The following is a 15,007-nucleotide window of genomic DNA, read 5'->3' on the forward strand; positions in this document are numbered from 1 at the left end:
AGGCCTGGGTCACCAGGTTATCTGAGAAGCCCAGGGCCTTCAACCTCCTTATAAATTCTCTCTACTGTGGCTTCACCTAGATGTAGTTTATCTGCAGGGCCTCCTTGCCTATGGACCTACCTCACCTTCCACATCTGAGATGTCTGCCAGCTCCCCAGGGGTCTCATTCAGCATCTGGATGAACTGCTCTTGTTGTTGGCTAATCTGCTGCAAAAGCTGAGGGTTCTTCTGGCCAACAGTTGAATGAGGAGATGGGCATGGATTTTAACTTACTACTGACATTCCACAGCAAAAGCCAACTTCATAAGGTAAAAGGGCATAAATGAGCAATGAGCATTTCTCAAGCAAATATTTTTTTGTTTGCTCACTTACATTGGCAGGTATAGGATAATATTTAATGGGTAATATTTTATTCATACATTGTAATATATATTCTGACCAAACTTTTATGTGGAAGGCATGGATCTAAGCATGGGGGAGGCAGCAGTGAATAAACAAAAACAAAAAAGCTCCTGTCTTCCTCTTAGGCTTACATATGATTTGGGAAAAAGAAACAATATTTAAATTACGGGAGAAGTACTTTGATGTTTGATGTTTTGATGATTATATATATATATATACACACATACATACACATACACACATTTATTAACAGATTTATAAAATATTGACACTTTGGACTTTAGGAAACAGGCTTTAATGTCATTTGTTAGATAGGTATTAGAAAAATATACAACATTTACATAATAATTAGGAAACTAGATTTTACTATAACACAAGGTAGATAAAGCCATTTTAAATCATTTTTTTAAAAAAACATTGCATGCTTTTCTGCCATGGGAAAAGCTTATTAAAGCTAAATTAATTCTTAATAACAATATATTGTTTGAAGTAAAATATAGAGGGCTTCTTAAGGTTGTTGAACAAGGACACTGCTCATCCACTAAAAAGCAGTAGTCGAGTTAAGGTCAGAGGATCTCTTGATTAGTGAATTTAATGAATATTATTTAGGTGAGTTTATATCTTAAGCTTTGAGTGCACAGAAGGCTCTTCACTCTATTTTTTTAAATTAAGTCAGTTTCAATTCAGTTTTCAGAAAACTGACGGTAGATAAAAAACTGACTTCTTGGTAGGTCAGGGATAATGCCTAACATATGACTTGTACATTTTATTTGTAGGCGTCATCTGTTCTTAATTTGCAACTATAAATGTTGACCCTATTTTACTCATTAGAAAATTGTGTTCAAATGAATCTACTCTAAGGGCATGAAATAATGTTTATAATATAAATGTGAGATAGATTTTACCCGTCTAGGCCTTCTCTTTAAGTGCGTTCAAATTTAAATGAGGATACCTCAAGATTAAATGAATAACAAGGTAAAAAATGGAGTACTCCTTTTCTCTCCACAAAGGGACTGAATGGCTGCCTGCACACCACAGACATTTTATTACATTTATTACAAACTTTTACCCATAAACCTTTGCCAGATAAGGCCAGTGTCCACTAGTTCCTCATCTCACTTGGGCATATATACTAAGGATATAAAATTTGGTGCAGATTCCCAACTCCTAATGCTTCAAAGTGTAGACCTTTTACCCCATGCAAAAGCCATACTATGGGCCAAAGGGAAAAAACAACCATTATTGCACAGAGCGGGGAAGTCCCAAAGTAACAAAAGATGGTGTGACTGTTGCAAAATCCATGGACTTAAAGGAGAAATATAAAAACCTTGGTGCTAAACTTGTTCCAGATATTGCCAGTAACAGAAATGAAGAAGCCGAGGATGGTACCACGACTGCTACTCTGCTGGCACACCCTATTGCTAGCGAAGGCTTGGGAAGATTTGCAAAGATGCTAATCCAGTGGAAATCAGAAGAGGTGTGAGGTTATCTCTTGATGTTATAATTGCTGAACTTAAGAAGCAGTCTAAACTTAGGACAACCCCTGTAGAAACTGCTCAGGTTGCAATGATTTCTGCAAGTGGAGATAAAGGAATTGGCAACATCATTTCTGATGCAATGAGGAAGGCTAGAACAAAGGGTGCTGTCAGAACAAAGATGGAAAAATACTAAATGAGGAATTAGAGATTATTGAAGGCATGAAGTTTGATTGAGGTGATATTTCTCCATACTTTTTTTAATACATCAGAAGGTCAGAAATGTGAATTCCAAGATGCCTCTGTTCTACTGAATGAAAAGAAAATTTCTAGCATCCAGTATATTGTATCTGCTTCTGAAGCTGCCAGTGTTCACCATAAGCCCTTGGTCATAATCGCTGAAGATGTTGATGGAGAAGGTTACAACTAATAGGTACATTAGTTTTGAATAGGCTAAAAGTTGATCTTCAGGTTATAGAGGTCAAAGCTCTTGGTTTTGGTGAGAATAGAATGAGATTAAAGACATGGCTATTGCTACTGGTAGCATCATGTTTGGAGAAGGATTGACTCTAAATCTTGAAGATGTTCAGCCTCGTGACTGAGGAAAAGTTGGAGAATTCATTGTGACCAAAGATGATGCCATGCTCTTGAAAGGAAAATGTGGGAAGGCTCAAATTGAAAACTGTATTCAATAAATCATCAAGCACTTAGATATCACAACTATTAAATATGAAAAGGAAAAACTAAATGATCATCTGGCAAAACTCCCAGATGGAGGAGCTATGCCAAATTCGGTGGGACAAATGGTGTTGAAATGAATGAAAAGAAAATTAGAGATGTCCTCAATGCTATGAGCTGCAGTTGAAGAAGGCATAGTTCTTGGAGGGGTTTGTGCTCTGCACCAGTGCATTCCAACCTTGGACTTAATAACCCCAGCTAATGAAGATCAAAAATCAATATAGAAATTATTAAAAGAACACTTGAGATCCCTGCAATGACCATTGCGGTATTTGGAGATAAGTGAATATGATGGAAAAAGGAATCATGGACCCAGCTATGGTTGAAAGAACTGTTTTATTGGATGCTGCTGGAGTAGCCACTCTGTTAACTATCGCAGAAATTGTAGTCACAGAAATTCTCAAAGAAGAGAAGGACCCTGGAATAGGTAGAATGCGTGGAATGGCAGGTGGCATGTTCTAATTTCTAGAATCCTGCTTTCCCATTATTAATGAACTATGAGAGGAAGCTCAGGGCAGTGCTCCTCACCAGTAACTTCAGAGAAGTCAATTGAAGGAAATGACTGAAGAAAAGGCTGGCTGATGTTTAAGAAAATCACTATAATCATGAGTTACTGGTTACAGTTGACAGTAAATAATGGTTTGCTGCTGTCATTGTCCATGCTGACAAATAATATATCGTGCATTTTTTAATAAAAAAGACATTTGTACATTCCTGATAACCGAATACAAGAGTCATGTTCCAGTGTACTGCTTTCAACTTAAATCACTGAGGCATTTTTACTATATTTAACTATTCTGTTAAAATCAGGATTTAATACTTGCCATCACTGGATGAGAAGTTAAGAAATGGCCTTCCTGTGGAGAATAACAATAATTGTATACAAAGCAGAGAAATAGTCAATTATGTGGCAACACTTTAGTAGTAAAAATTTGTTTCCAGTTTAAAAGAAATTTAATTTGATTTGTGAAGAAAATAATATTCAATTTTTGGCATAACCATAAATATTTCCACAATAAATGTGAATTTAATAGTAAATGGAATAGTATTTCTGTTGATTAAAATTGTAGATAACATGGAAATGCAATATATTTTGGTAGGTTAAAAACTGGGCAATTATTTCTGTGTATGGTAACTGATTCTAGCAATTAATATGCCACTCAGATTGATTACTAATGTAAAAAATGAAAACCTTTTCCTCATACTTAGAAATTTTCATGCAGAAATAGAAAAGCCACATATGTACAACCCTCAATACAATTAATCCGCATATACTAAAAACTTTAGACTTTAATTAAATATTTTAATACTTTTAGCACTTTAGGGCTGTTTAATTTCTATTATACCAGTGGAAAAATTAAAACATAGTGTATCAGTCTTAGAAGAACTCAATTATTGAAGCATCAGAATTCCTGCCACAATTCTTTATTCATTTTCATTAATTTTTATGATATTAACCATTTTTCTACCATAACTAGTTAGAAAGCATATCAAGGAAAGCAGTGCTCCAGAACTGAAAAAGACATAATCTTTACCTTCCAGTTTGAAAAACTAGAAAAGGCATACAAAAAAGTTTAATAATAAAGAGCTTCCTAAATGTCTTATCTGAGAATATAAGGAAGGGAAAGACTGAACCTAACTGAAGGTGAGGAAATGGATTACTGGTCCCTTTTGGTGAAAGTGTCAGTCCAACTCAAATGGTTTTATGGGAAAAAATATTTTGGCTCATATAATTGCAAAGATAAAAAATCAGACTAAATATAGTTTGCATAAAGATGGATCTAGAAACATAAAAGAAACAATTAAAACTCTCACATCAGATTCCTTCTCTTTGTTTTATTGCCAAACAGCCTAATGCAATGTAATAGAAAACGTGAATTTTGAGGTTTGCTATCTCAAAAAAAAAAAAAGATACAATTGAAAAATTCACATTACAAAGCACACACATATATAGATATAGATATGAAGATATGGAGAATACTTGAGTAGTAGTTGCATGTTGAAGAACTAGTATGTAGATAGTCATATGGGCAGTATGACAGTGGTTTAAGTTGAATTTTGTAGTTAGTAGATGCTGCTTTAAATTTTACACTTATGTTCCTAGCTGGATGATTTAGGGCGAATCCCTTATCTGCTCAAAAATGGATTCTCCACATGTCCAAAATGGTGATAACAGGTCTTAACAGGGCACAGGTCTTGCCAAATAATAAAGGTTTGAATACTGTATAAGAATGTTGTCATAATTACTTATTATAGAGACATTGCTTTGCAAAGTCTAAAGTGTTATAGAGATGGAGATTAGAAGTCAGGAGATTATTTTATTCCTATAAGGATATTCTATGATCTCCTAAAACACTATATTTCCATAGAATTTCTATTGACATTCACCACCACATCTACTTAATTATCAGCATTTGAATCTCATACCTATCAACTAGATCATTTCACTCAGCATATAAACATGCAGTTATTTCTCCAATCTAAAAAAATATTTTGAATAAAATAAAATAAAATGCTTAACCTGAATCTGGCCAAAAAAAAATATTTTGAATATACCTCTCTTTTTGCAAATCAAAAGATTTGCTCATACTCAATATTTCCATTTACTCTACTTCCACTGTGTTTTAATCCCATTCTGATATTACTGTTATATCTTCCTACACTCATGTATAAACTGTAATACTGTAAGCTCTTGGTAGTGGAATGGTGAGGGTATAAGCATATTCAATTTTATTAAATATTGCCAAATAGTTATTCAAGTGGTTGTAACAATTTGCATTTCTAATATTAGTGGATAAGGGATTCTGATATTCTGTATTCATGCCACCACTTGATACTGTTAAGTTTTTTGTTTGTTTTGTTTGCTTGTTTTTTGTGCATGTTTACTCTTGGTCATAATAATAGAATGATAATTCATAATTTCAAGCTTTTGCTGATTACTACTATAATTGGAAGTAACTTTCTATAATTATTTCTATGTATTAATTTTTAATATATAGTCATTGATTTACTGAGTACCTTCATATATTTTGGATATTAATTGCTTGCATGCATTCAAAATGTTTTGTCAGTGGCATGCTTTCCCTATCATATTTTGACACAAAGAAGGTTTTAATATAAATAAATAAAATTTATTAGCTTTTCATCTTCTTAAGAAAACCTCCCTCCCCTGAGATCATCAAGTTATTCTTTTTTTTTTTTTTAAGATTTTTTTTTTTAATTTATTTGAGACAGAGAGAATGAGAGAGAGAGAGAGCACATGAGAGGGGGGAGGGTCAGAGAGAGAAGCAGGCTCCCCGCTGAGCAGGGAGCCCGATGCGGGACTCGATCCCAGGACTCCAGGATCATGACCTGAGCCGAAGGCAGTCACTTAACCAACTGAGCCACCCAGGCGCCCCTCAAGTTATTCTTATATGAATGCCTTTAAAACTTCTGAAGTTTTTCCTTTCACATTAAAAATTTTAATCTACCAAGGATGATTTTAATGTGGAATTTGATTTAAATTCCCTTTGTCTAGTTAACTAATTTTTGCGCTTGTACTAATCCATCCTTTCTCCATTGTGTAAGTTCTGTCATATATTCAGTGCCAATATATTTGTGCACTCTCTATTTATTCTGTGTTTGAACCAACTCTACACCTTTTGATATCTAATAACTTTAACTAGCAATAAATAATCCAATATTTATCAAAAAAAATTAAGATTAAAGAATAAATGGAGTCTGAGAACTTTTGGAAAACATCAAATACAAAAATATGTGTAATGGGAGTCCCAGAGGACTGGAGAAAGAGAAGAAACAGAAAAATATTGATAAAAAAATGATTTAAAACTCCCTAATTTGATGAAAAACATCAGTGTACATATCCAAGAAGCTCAATAAACTCCAAATGGGGTAAATACAAAAATCATCCATAGAAATTTATAGTCACACTGTTTAAAGTGAAAATCTTGAATGCAGAGAGAGAAAAATGATTCATCATCTATAGGGAAACATCAATAATATTGAAGCCTATTTCATATCTGAAATATCGGCAGTCAGAAGGCCGTGGAAGAACATATTCAAAGTTCAGAAAGAAAAAAACAAACTCTTCCTAACTTTTCAAGGTGATGGGTATGTTTATTACCTTGATTGTGTGATGGTTTCACAGGTGTATATATGTCAAACATCATAAAATTATATACTTAAATGATGTGCAATTTTTTGTATATCAATTATACCTCAATAAAACTGTTACAATTTTATCTCCAGAAAAATAATACTTCAAATATGAAAGTGAAGTAAAAAGCTTCCCAGATAAAGACTGAGAATTTCTTAATAGATTTATATTACAAGATAATGCTGCTGTAAACATTGGGGTGCATGTATCCCTTTGAATCAGTATTTTTGTATCCTTTGGGTAAAGACCTAGTAGTGAAACAATTGCTGGATCATAGGGTAGTTCTATTTTTCACTTTTTGAGACACCTCCACATCGTTTTCCAGAGCAGCTACATCAGTCTGCATTCTCACCAATAATGCAAGAGGGTTCCCCTCTCTCTGCATCCTTGCCAACACCTATTGTTTTCTGTCTTGTTAATTTCAGCCATTCTGACGGGGGTGAGGTGATATCTCATTGTAGTTTTGATTTGTATTTCCCTAATGATGACTGATGAGCATCTTTTCATATGTCTATTAGCCAAATTATGGAAATAGCCCAAATGTCCTTCGACTGATAAATGGATAAAGAAGTTGTGTTATACACACACATACACACACACACGGGAAGATTAGTCATCCATAAAACAGAATGAAATCTTGCCATTTGCAATGATGTGGATGGAGCTAATGAGTATTATACTAAATACAATAAGTCTGTCAGAGAAAGACAAATACTATACAATTTCATTTATATGTGAAATTTAAGAAACAAAACAGATGAACATAGGGGGAAAAAGAGAGAGAGAGAGAGGCAAACCAGAAAACAGACTCTTAACTATAGAGAACAAACAGAGGGTTATGGGAGAAGAGGTAAGCAGGGAGATGGGGTAAACGGATGATGGGTAGTAAGAGGGTACTTGTGATGAGCACTGGATGTTGTATGCAAGTGATGAATCACTAGATTCTACACCTGAAACTAATGTTACACTGTATGTTAACTAACTGAAATTTAAATAAAAACTTGAAAAAATATTTATATTATAAGAAATCCTAAAGGAGGTTCTTCGGGTTGAAATGAAATAACACCATGCCATTAATAGGAAGATATGAAGAACACCAAAAATGTTAAATACATGAATTACTTACAATTAGGGAAGGTTTCCTAAGGCTAAAAATGGAAGAAGGAAATAATTTGAATGAATGTTAAGGCAACTCTTTGAGGTGATGGTAATATTCTGAAACCAGACTGTCATGATGGTTGCACACCTATACACATTTTCTGAAATCACTGAATTGTAGACTTAAATAGATGAAGGGTCTTTTGGTAACTAAATTATACCTAAATAAAGCTATTTTTAAAAATAAATCAACATAATCTATATTTACAGAATAAAGAAGCAATACCAAATGATCATATTAATATATGATTAAAGGCATTTGACATAATTTGATATGCATTAATGATAAAAATCTCTCAGCAATTTAAGAATAGAAGAAAACATCCTTAACCTAGCAAAAAGCATCAACAAAAACTTGCACCTAATCTCATACTTAAAAAAAAAAAGACTAAACAGTTTTTTCCTTGTAATTTGAAACAAGTCATAGACATCTAGTTTCACTCTTCCTATTCAAGATTTTGCTGGAAGTCTTAGCCAATGCCATAAGTAAAATAAATGATAAAATAAAATGCATACAGGGTGCCTGGGTGGCTCAGTTGGTTAGGCGACTGCCTTCGGCTCAGGTCATGATCCTGGAGCCCCGGGATCGAGTCCCACATGGGGCTCCCTGCTCAGCGGGGAGTCTGCTTCTCCCTCTGACCCTCCTCCCTCTCATGCTTTCTGTCTCTCATTCTCTCTCTCTCAAATAAATAAATAAAATCTTAAAAAAAAAAGTTCCTTATAAAAAAAAATAAAAAAATAAAATGCATACAGATTTAAAAGGAAATTTTAAAACTGTTTATATTCACAAAAAACATACTTGTTTACATAGAAAATACCAAGAAATGTATCCCACAGTTCCTAGACATAAAAAAAAAAATTGTTAACAGAATACAAAAATCAGCACACAAAATTGGTTATATTTCTTTTATTTATTAGCAAAGACCAATTGAAAGCTGAAATCATTTTTCCTTCATTATCTCCCATATATACATAAATTATGCATACTTATAAATTTATGTTTGTTTTCTCTTGTTAATCTGTCTTTTGCTACAGGGACCCTACCTGAGAATTTAGAAGGGTAAAAGGAAAATTACTTTTTCCTCTCCTACCATAGCAAATATTTTTCTATTTAGACAGGAAAGATCATATAAGAAGTGTACTTTAGTTATATGTGGCTGATATAACTAAATTTATTACTGTTTATTCCAAGAAGTGATAATTATGCTGATCAGAATCCTAGCCAATGAGCCATATTGTATATGAAGATAGGGAATGCATGACCTAGAAGCATGTCCAGAAGCAGAGAAGATATGCTCCAAGTAGGTCACACACATATTTGGCAAACATGAGGGACAGGTTGATCAACCTGGAATTGTCTAGCTAATGTGAATCAATCCAAAATGGATAAACACATGGGCTTGAATTTAATGTGAGCATAGTCGACTAAAATGTTTCAAGTTGAGTAAGGCACAGAGGAAATTCTAAGAACAAAGAACTGGAGATGAAAAAAATGGGTAATAAAAAGGAACACCATAGAAAAAAAAAGGAAAGAGAATTTATTCAAACAACCTTCTTTAAAAATGTGACCATGTCATTACTACAACTGTCTCTCCCCAGTTGCTTCACCTGTGAAGCCTAAAGATCTTCATCAAACCTCGATTACACTTTATTTCTGTGCCCTCCTTGTCTGGAATATGTTCGCAGAATGGCACGAAGAGTTCTATGCTTACCAACAGGAACAATCCCCTCCCCACACCCTGCAAGAAATAAAATTTCAAGGGGCCCTGGGTGGCTCAGTCAGTTGAGCATCTGACTCTTGATTTCAGCAGATCATGATCTCAGGGTCTTGAGATAGAGCCCTGCAACCGGCTCTGCACTCACGGGGGGAGTCTGCTTGAGATTTTCTCTTTCCCTCTCCCTTAGCTCCTCCGCCCCACATGCACAGGCACTCTCTCTCAAATAAATAAATAATAAAATCTTATGAAAAAATAAAATTTCAAAATGTGTCATCCTATATTGCAGTTTGCTAGGAAAGCATGTCTTTGCAGATTTGTACTTGTTTTGTTTTGATTTTGTTATTTACATAAATTAGTAATAAGTGAAAAAATGATTACAAAAGAACATTTTAAGTGTTTTTAAATGGAATAAACATTTTAAGTAAGCTAGTGACTTTAATTGTCTTATTTAACTATTTTCTTCTTATTTCCTGGGATATTAAATAGTTCTTTCAGCTTATATAATGATTTCTTAAATATATTTAAGAATCAAACCTGATTAATGAAGTTTTTTAAAAAATGTACAATAGCAATTATACTAAATGACAGCATGACAAAGGACATGCAGGGTTCATAAAGGCATTAATTTGAAAGATATGAGTACTAAGATTTATTAGGATGTTATTTTATATTGATTTAACATATTTCTAATCTTTAAACCAATTTTCTTTCAATCACATTTAGGGTTAAAAGAAACCATCATAAAACATGGGCATATGTGAATATACCATAGTTGAGTAAGAACAATTATTTAAATATTTACATAAATGATTATTTTGAAATATTAAAGTATAGACTTGCAATTATCCCATTTGGTCACAAGCCACATCTGGTTGATTTTTATCTGCTTTGATCACTTGCTATAATTGGTGATAATGATTTTAATTAAACAAACCATTTCAAAATTTTATGTATACAGTTATAATTCCTCTAATAAAAGTCATAAGCATATGCCTAAATCGTTCATATTTATGAAAAGGTTTTTGAATGTTATAATAATTAAAAAACACCTAGAATCCACCACTGAAAAAATTAATATTTTTCTGAAGCATTTGTAATTTACCTAGGAGCACAAAGCTAGGTCTTTACTAATTGGAACAATACTGGAATGAAAACACATTTATTCAAGTGAGAATAAATAATATAAACTCAACATGATTATTTCAGGATATACAATAGCTAAGTAATAATTTACAATAGAGATGTAATGCTTCTGAAGCTGTTGGCTCATTATTCTGACAAGGAATGAAAGGATAATGGCTGTTGAAAATTCCTTGTACATGTCATTATATTCTAACTTCAAATATTTCAAGCCCTTTACAGACTATTGAATCCATTGGTTCATTCACTGAATTCTCTCGCTTTCAAGCTCACAGAGGAATTTTTTTGCACATGCCTATGCCAAATTTTCAAGTCCTTTAATTTGTTGTTATCTTATGTTGTTTACTGGCATTGACCCTCACTCTTCTAAATACACCCTCAAAATACATTGCTAGAGTAGGTCAATAATTATTAAATAGGAAGAATAAAAAGTGAACACTTTGTGGATCTTTAGAGTAGAAAAGTAAGTGTCTAAAATAAAGGTACAAAAGTATGGGACTGAAAATATAAGTATCAATGTTATGAGGAAATTAAAATTTCTACTAGTTCAGATCTGCTGGTTTATATACCATCATAGTTTTAAAGCAAAATATTTATTGAATAAACACACTTTGAGACTACTTCTGTAAATCAGATCTCAAACTAATTGTCTGAAGACAGGCTTTCCTACAGACATGTTCCAATAAAAATGAAAAGTAAATACCTCTCTGAAACATACACTCTTAGTGGGACTCCACTGTTGTCTATAATCTGACATCCTTCCATTTCACACATTTTATGTTAGTGTCTACTTTCTTTAAGAATACCAGTTTGAAATCCCTGCAAACCAAACCAACTGATTGAAAAGAAACAAGATCATGCCTGTGCTATGGGAAAAAAATCACTTTGTTGCCTTATAATCTTGAAGCTTGCTAGTAGTTACAATGACAACTTTAGTTACCTTGTATTTACTACTGACAAGCTCAGGTATTTTTACCTAATTCTCTCATTTTTCATAACAGCATTGTAGATAAAGTGTTTAAATTGTCCTTGTCCAGATTTGGTAGCAAAGGATCAAAGGGATGCAACATTGTCAAAGTCACACAGCTATAATTCAAGATTCTGGATTTCTCAGACCAAATAATAGAATGAAGAAGCTATGATAAAATGATAAACACTCAAAATGATAAACACTCAAAATGATAAACACTAGATAAAATATAATCTCTCCACAGCTGTGTTAAAAATTATTCTTTTCTATGAATATTTATATAACTCATCCCTTATGGAATGGTTTTAATGACTATCAAGACACTGTCTTGGTGGCCAGGTTCAATCACAAATGTAACTAAATAAGAACTGTTAGGCTTCTGATCAAGGTAGCAATTTGAATTTATACTCTAAACATGTAACCATGGAATACAAAATATTTAAAAAAACATTCAAAATGATATAAATGAGATTAAAAGTTCATACATTTGTCTATGGACAAGAAACAAATCAGGAAGGCATTTCCTTTTTTTTTTTTTTTAAAGATTTTATTTATTTATTTGACAGAGAGAGACACAGCAAGAGAGAGAACACAGCAGGGGGAGTGGGAGAGGGAGAAGTAGGCTTCCCGCTGAGCAGGGAGCCTGATGCAGGGCTCGATCCCAGGACCCTGCGATCATGACCTGAGCCGAAAGCAGACGCTTAACAACTGAGCCACCCAGGTGCCCCCAGGAAGGCATTTTCATGAGTGGAGTTTAAAACACAGGTTCTGGGGTGCCTGGGTGGCTCAGTCAGTTAAGCATCTGACTCTTGATATTGGCTCAGGTCATGATCTCAGAGTTGTGAGATCAAGCCCCAAGTCAAGCTCCACACTCAGTGGGGAGTCTGCTTCTCTCTCTTTCCCTCTGCCCCTCCTCCTTTTGCTCTATCTAAAAATAAATAAATAAATAAATCTTAAAAACAAAGCAAAAAAACCCCACATGTTCTGGGTCCAGGATGAATCAGTGCTGACCAGGAATTCATATTTACATCAATGCAAATCCAAAATTCTGTGATCGCTCTCTCTCTCTCTCTCTCTCTCTCACACACACACACACACACACAAACACCCCCATATATATATATAATAGTATATATATACTATCATATATCTAGATCTAGGTCTAGATACATCTTTTATCAAGAGTAAAGTAATAGTTGAAGCCAGGTGGACTGCTAAGAGGGTAATCTGTTCAAAATCTACTTGTATAAGCTAAAATTGTATCAGGAGTTGGGTTGTTTCTGGTGATATGGATATCTATGTCTCCAGAGACGCCAGTAAAAAAATTTCAGTGATAGGACAAACCTAGGACCCACTAATTTTGAAGGTGATGATGGCTAAACCCAAATTGCCTGAGTTTCATGTCAGAAACAATCAAAGTTTCTATGTAGGAAGCACTAGAAAAGGGATACATTGAAGTTACATATGTATAATTTCATTATATCATTTATAAATATCAGTTTCCTCTTATTTTTGTCACGATTTTCATCTATTAATAAATACTTCATCTGATTTCTTTTTCCATTAAATTATAAATTAACTGAGGTAAAATAATATGTCCCTACATTTCAACATAGTTATTTCATTCTTATTTAAAACAACCAATGAACTAATTTTCAAATACTGCCTAATGACGATTACAATGATGATAATGGTGATAATCATTCAGGAAGCAATACAAAATATAATAAAAGAAAAAGCATTTTAAACAGGATGTGAGCATAAATAGATTTGGTATTTGTTTCTTTGATAGAAGCATATGTACTTAGTTTTCCAAAAAGTTGTAATGCATTACAAATAAACACATACAAATATATTCTGTGATCCTTATATACATAAATAACCTTTTTTTCATTTTTTCATAGCATATGTAAATACATTTTTATATAAATAAAAAAGACATATTCATGACTTCCTCCATATGCTCTTTCATAGGTATGTGAAAGCATTATTTTCCTAGTCAGAATTTAGTCCAATCACAATTATCTGCCTGAACAGAAGCACAGATAACCCCTAAACAAAAGAAATATAAAAGCCACACACATTGACTTTTCAATGTGTTATGAATTATGTTTACAACATTTATAGCTTTCTATTAATGTTACATTTAAGGGGGTGTTAAAAATCATTTTATACTCCTGAAGTGCACACTAGATGATAGAGAGGAAATAAGAAAAAGAAACTGGCTTGTGGTGACAGAAGCCTTCCTGACATTAAACGTATGGCATAAATCATGTCCTTATAAGATAATCAATGAGAAAAACTGGCTGATTATTCTACTGCAGTTTAGCAATTAAGATAGGTGCTTGGAGCCAAGTATTTGATCCCTAGTTTATTTATAAAATGTTTGATTTTGGAATATTCTACAAAAAGAGCTATACCATTATAGTACCTTTCTCACTTACCACAAGGGAGTGGTAAGCATGGTGGAAAGTGCTAATTTTTTCAATGTCATTTTGAGACCAACTCTTTACCCTATGAAATTCCCCCCCCCTTTTTTTATGACAACTGATTTCATCCAGGCATAACATTAACAAGATCTTCTTTCAACAAATTCATTTTAATGCCTGAATGAATGAGCCTTACTAAGTCCTCAATACTCTGGTAATTTGCATTTACAAGAGGAAATAAAGTAATGTGTACATTTTATATTTAGTAGAATTTTAATCATAGAACAAAAGCAAAGTGAAGAATTTTACCCTGTGGGTAATGTTCAGAGTATGGTGTGGGTAGGATATCCTTACATTATCTTTTTGTTGTTTCAAGCTTTTATTTAAATTATAGTTAGTTAACATATAGTGTATTATTAGTTTTAGGAGTAGAATTTAGTGATTCATCACTTACATACAACACCCTGTGCTCATCACAAGTGCCCTCCTTAAAGCCTATCACCCAATCACCCCATCCCTCCAACCACTTCCCCTCCAACAACCCTCAGTTTGTTCTCTATAGCTAAGAGTCTGTTGTATGGTTCTCTTAAATCTGTTATTATATGAAGGCAACTATTCCATCTGCACATAAAGCAAGAGTTGAAATCATCATATTTCATTTCTCTGTTTCACTAACTAAAATTATAATGTACTATGTTATTTCTTTTTTCCTTTCTACTCCCCCTTTTTTTTAAATTTCCCACACTTCAAATCTTGTTTATGAGATCAAAACTATGTCATTATATAGCTTTAGTACTTAGTTAGAGTCTAGTATGAATTCC

The 15,007-nt window shown here is 33.3% G+C and overlaps 1 pseudogene; it reads left to right on the forward strand.

The window, feature by feature from the left end:
• Window positions 1–1,419: 1,419 nt before the first annotated feature.
• Window positions 1,420–3,077, forward strand: LOC123839356 (60 kDa heat shock protein, mitochondrial-like; annotated as a pseudogene).
• Window positions 3,078–15,007: the final 11,930 nt, after the last annotated feature.

The sequence above is a fragment of the Mirounga angustirostris genome, unplaced genomic scaffold (assembly GCF_029215605.1).
Source record: "Mirounga angustirostris isolate CCGP_5_RB_7025 unplaced genomic scaffold, mMirAng1.0.hap1 SCAF_5, whole genome shotgun sequence".
Lineage (NCBI taxonomy): Eukaryota > Metazoa > Chordata > Mammalia > Carnivora > Phocidae > Mirounga > Mirounga angustirostris.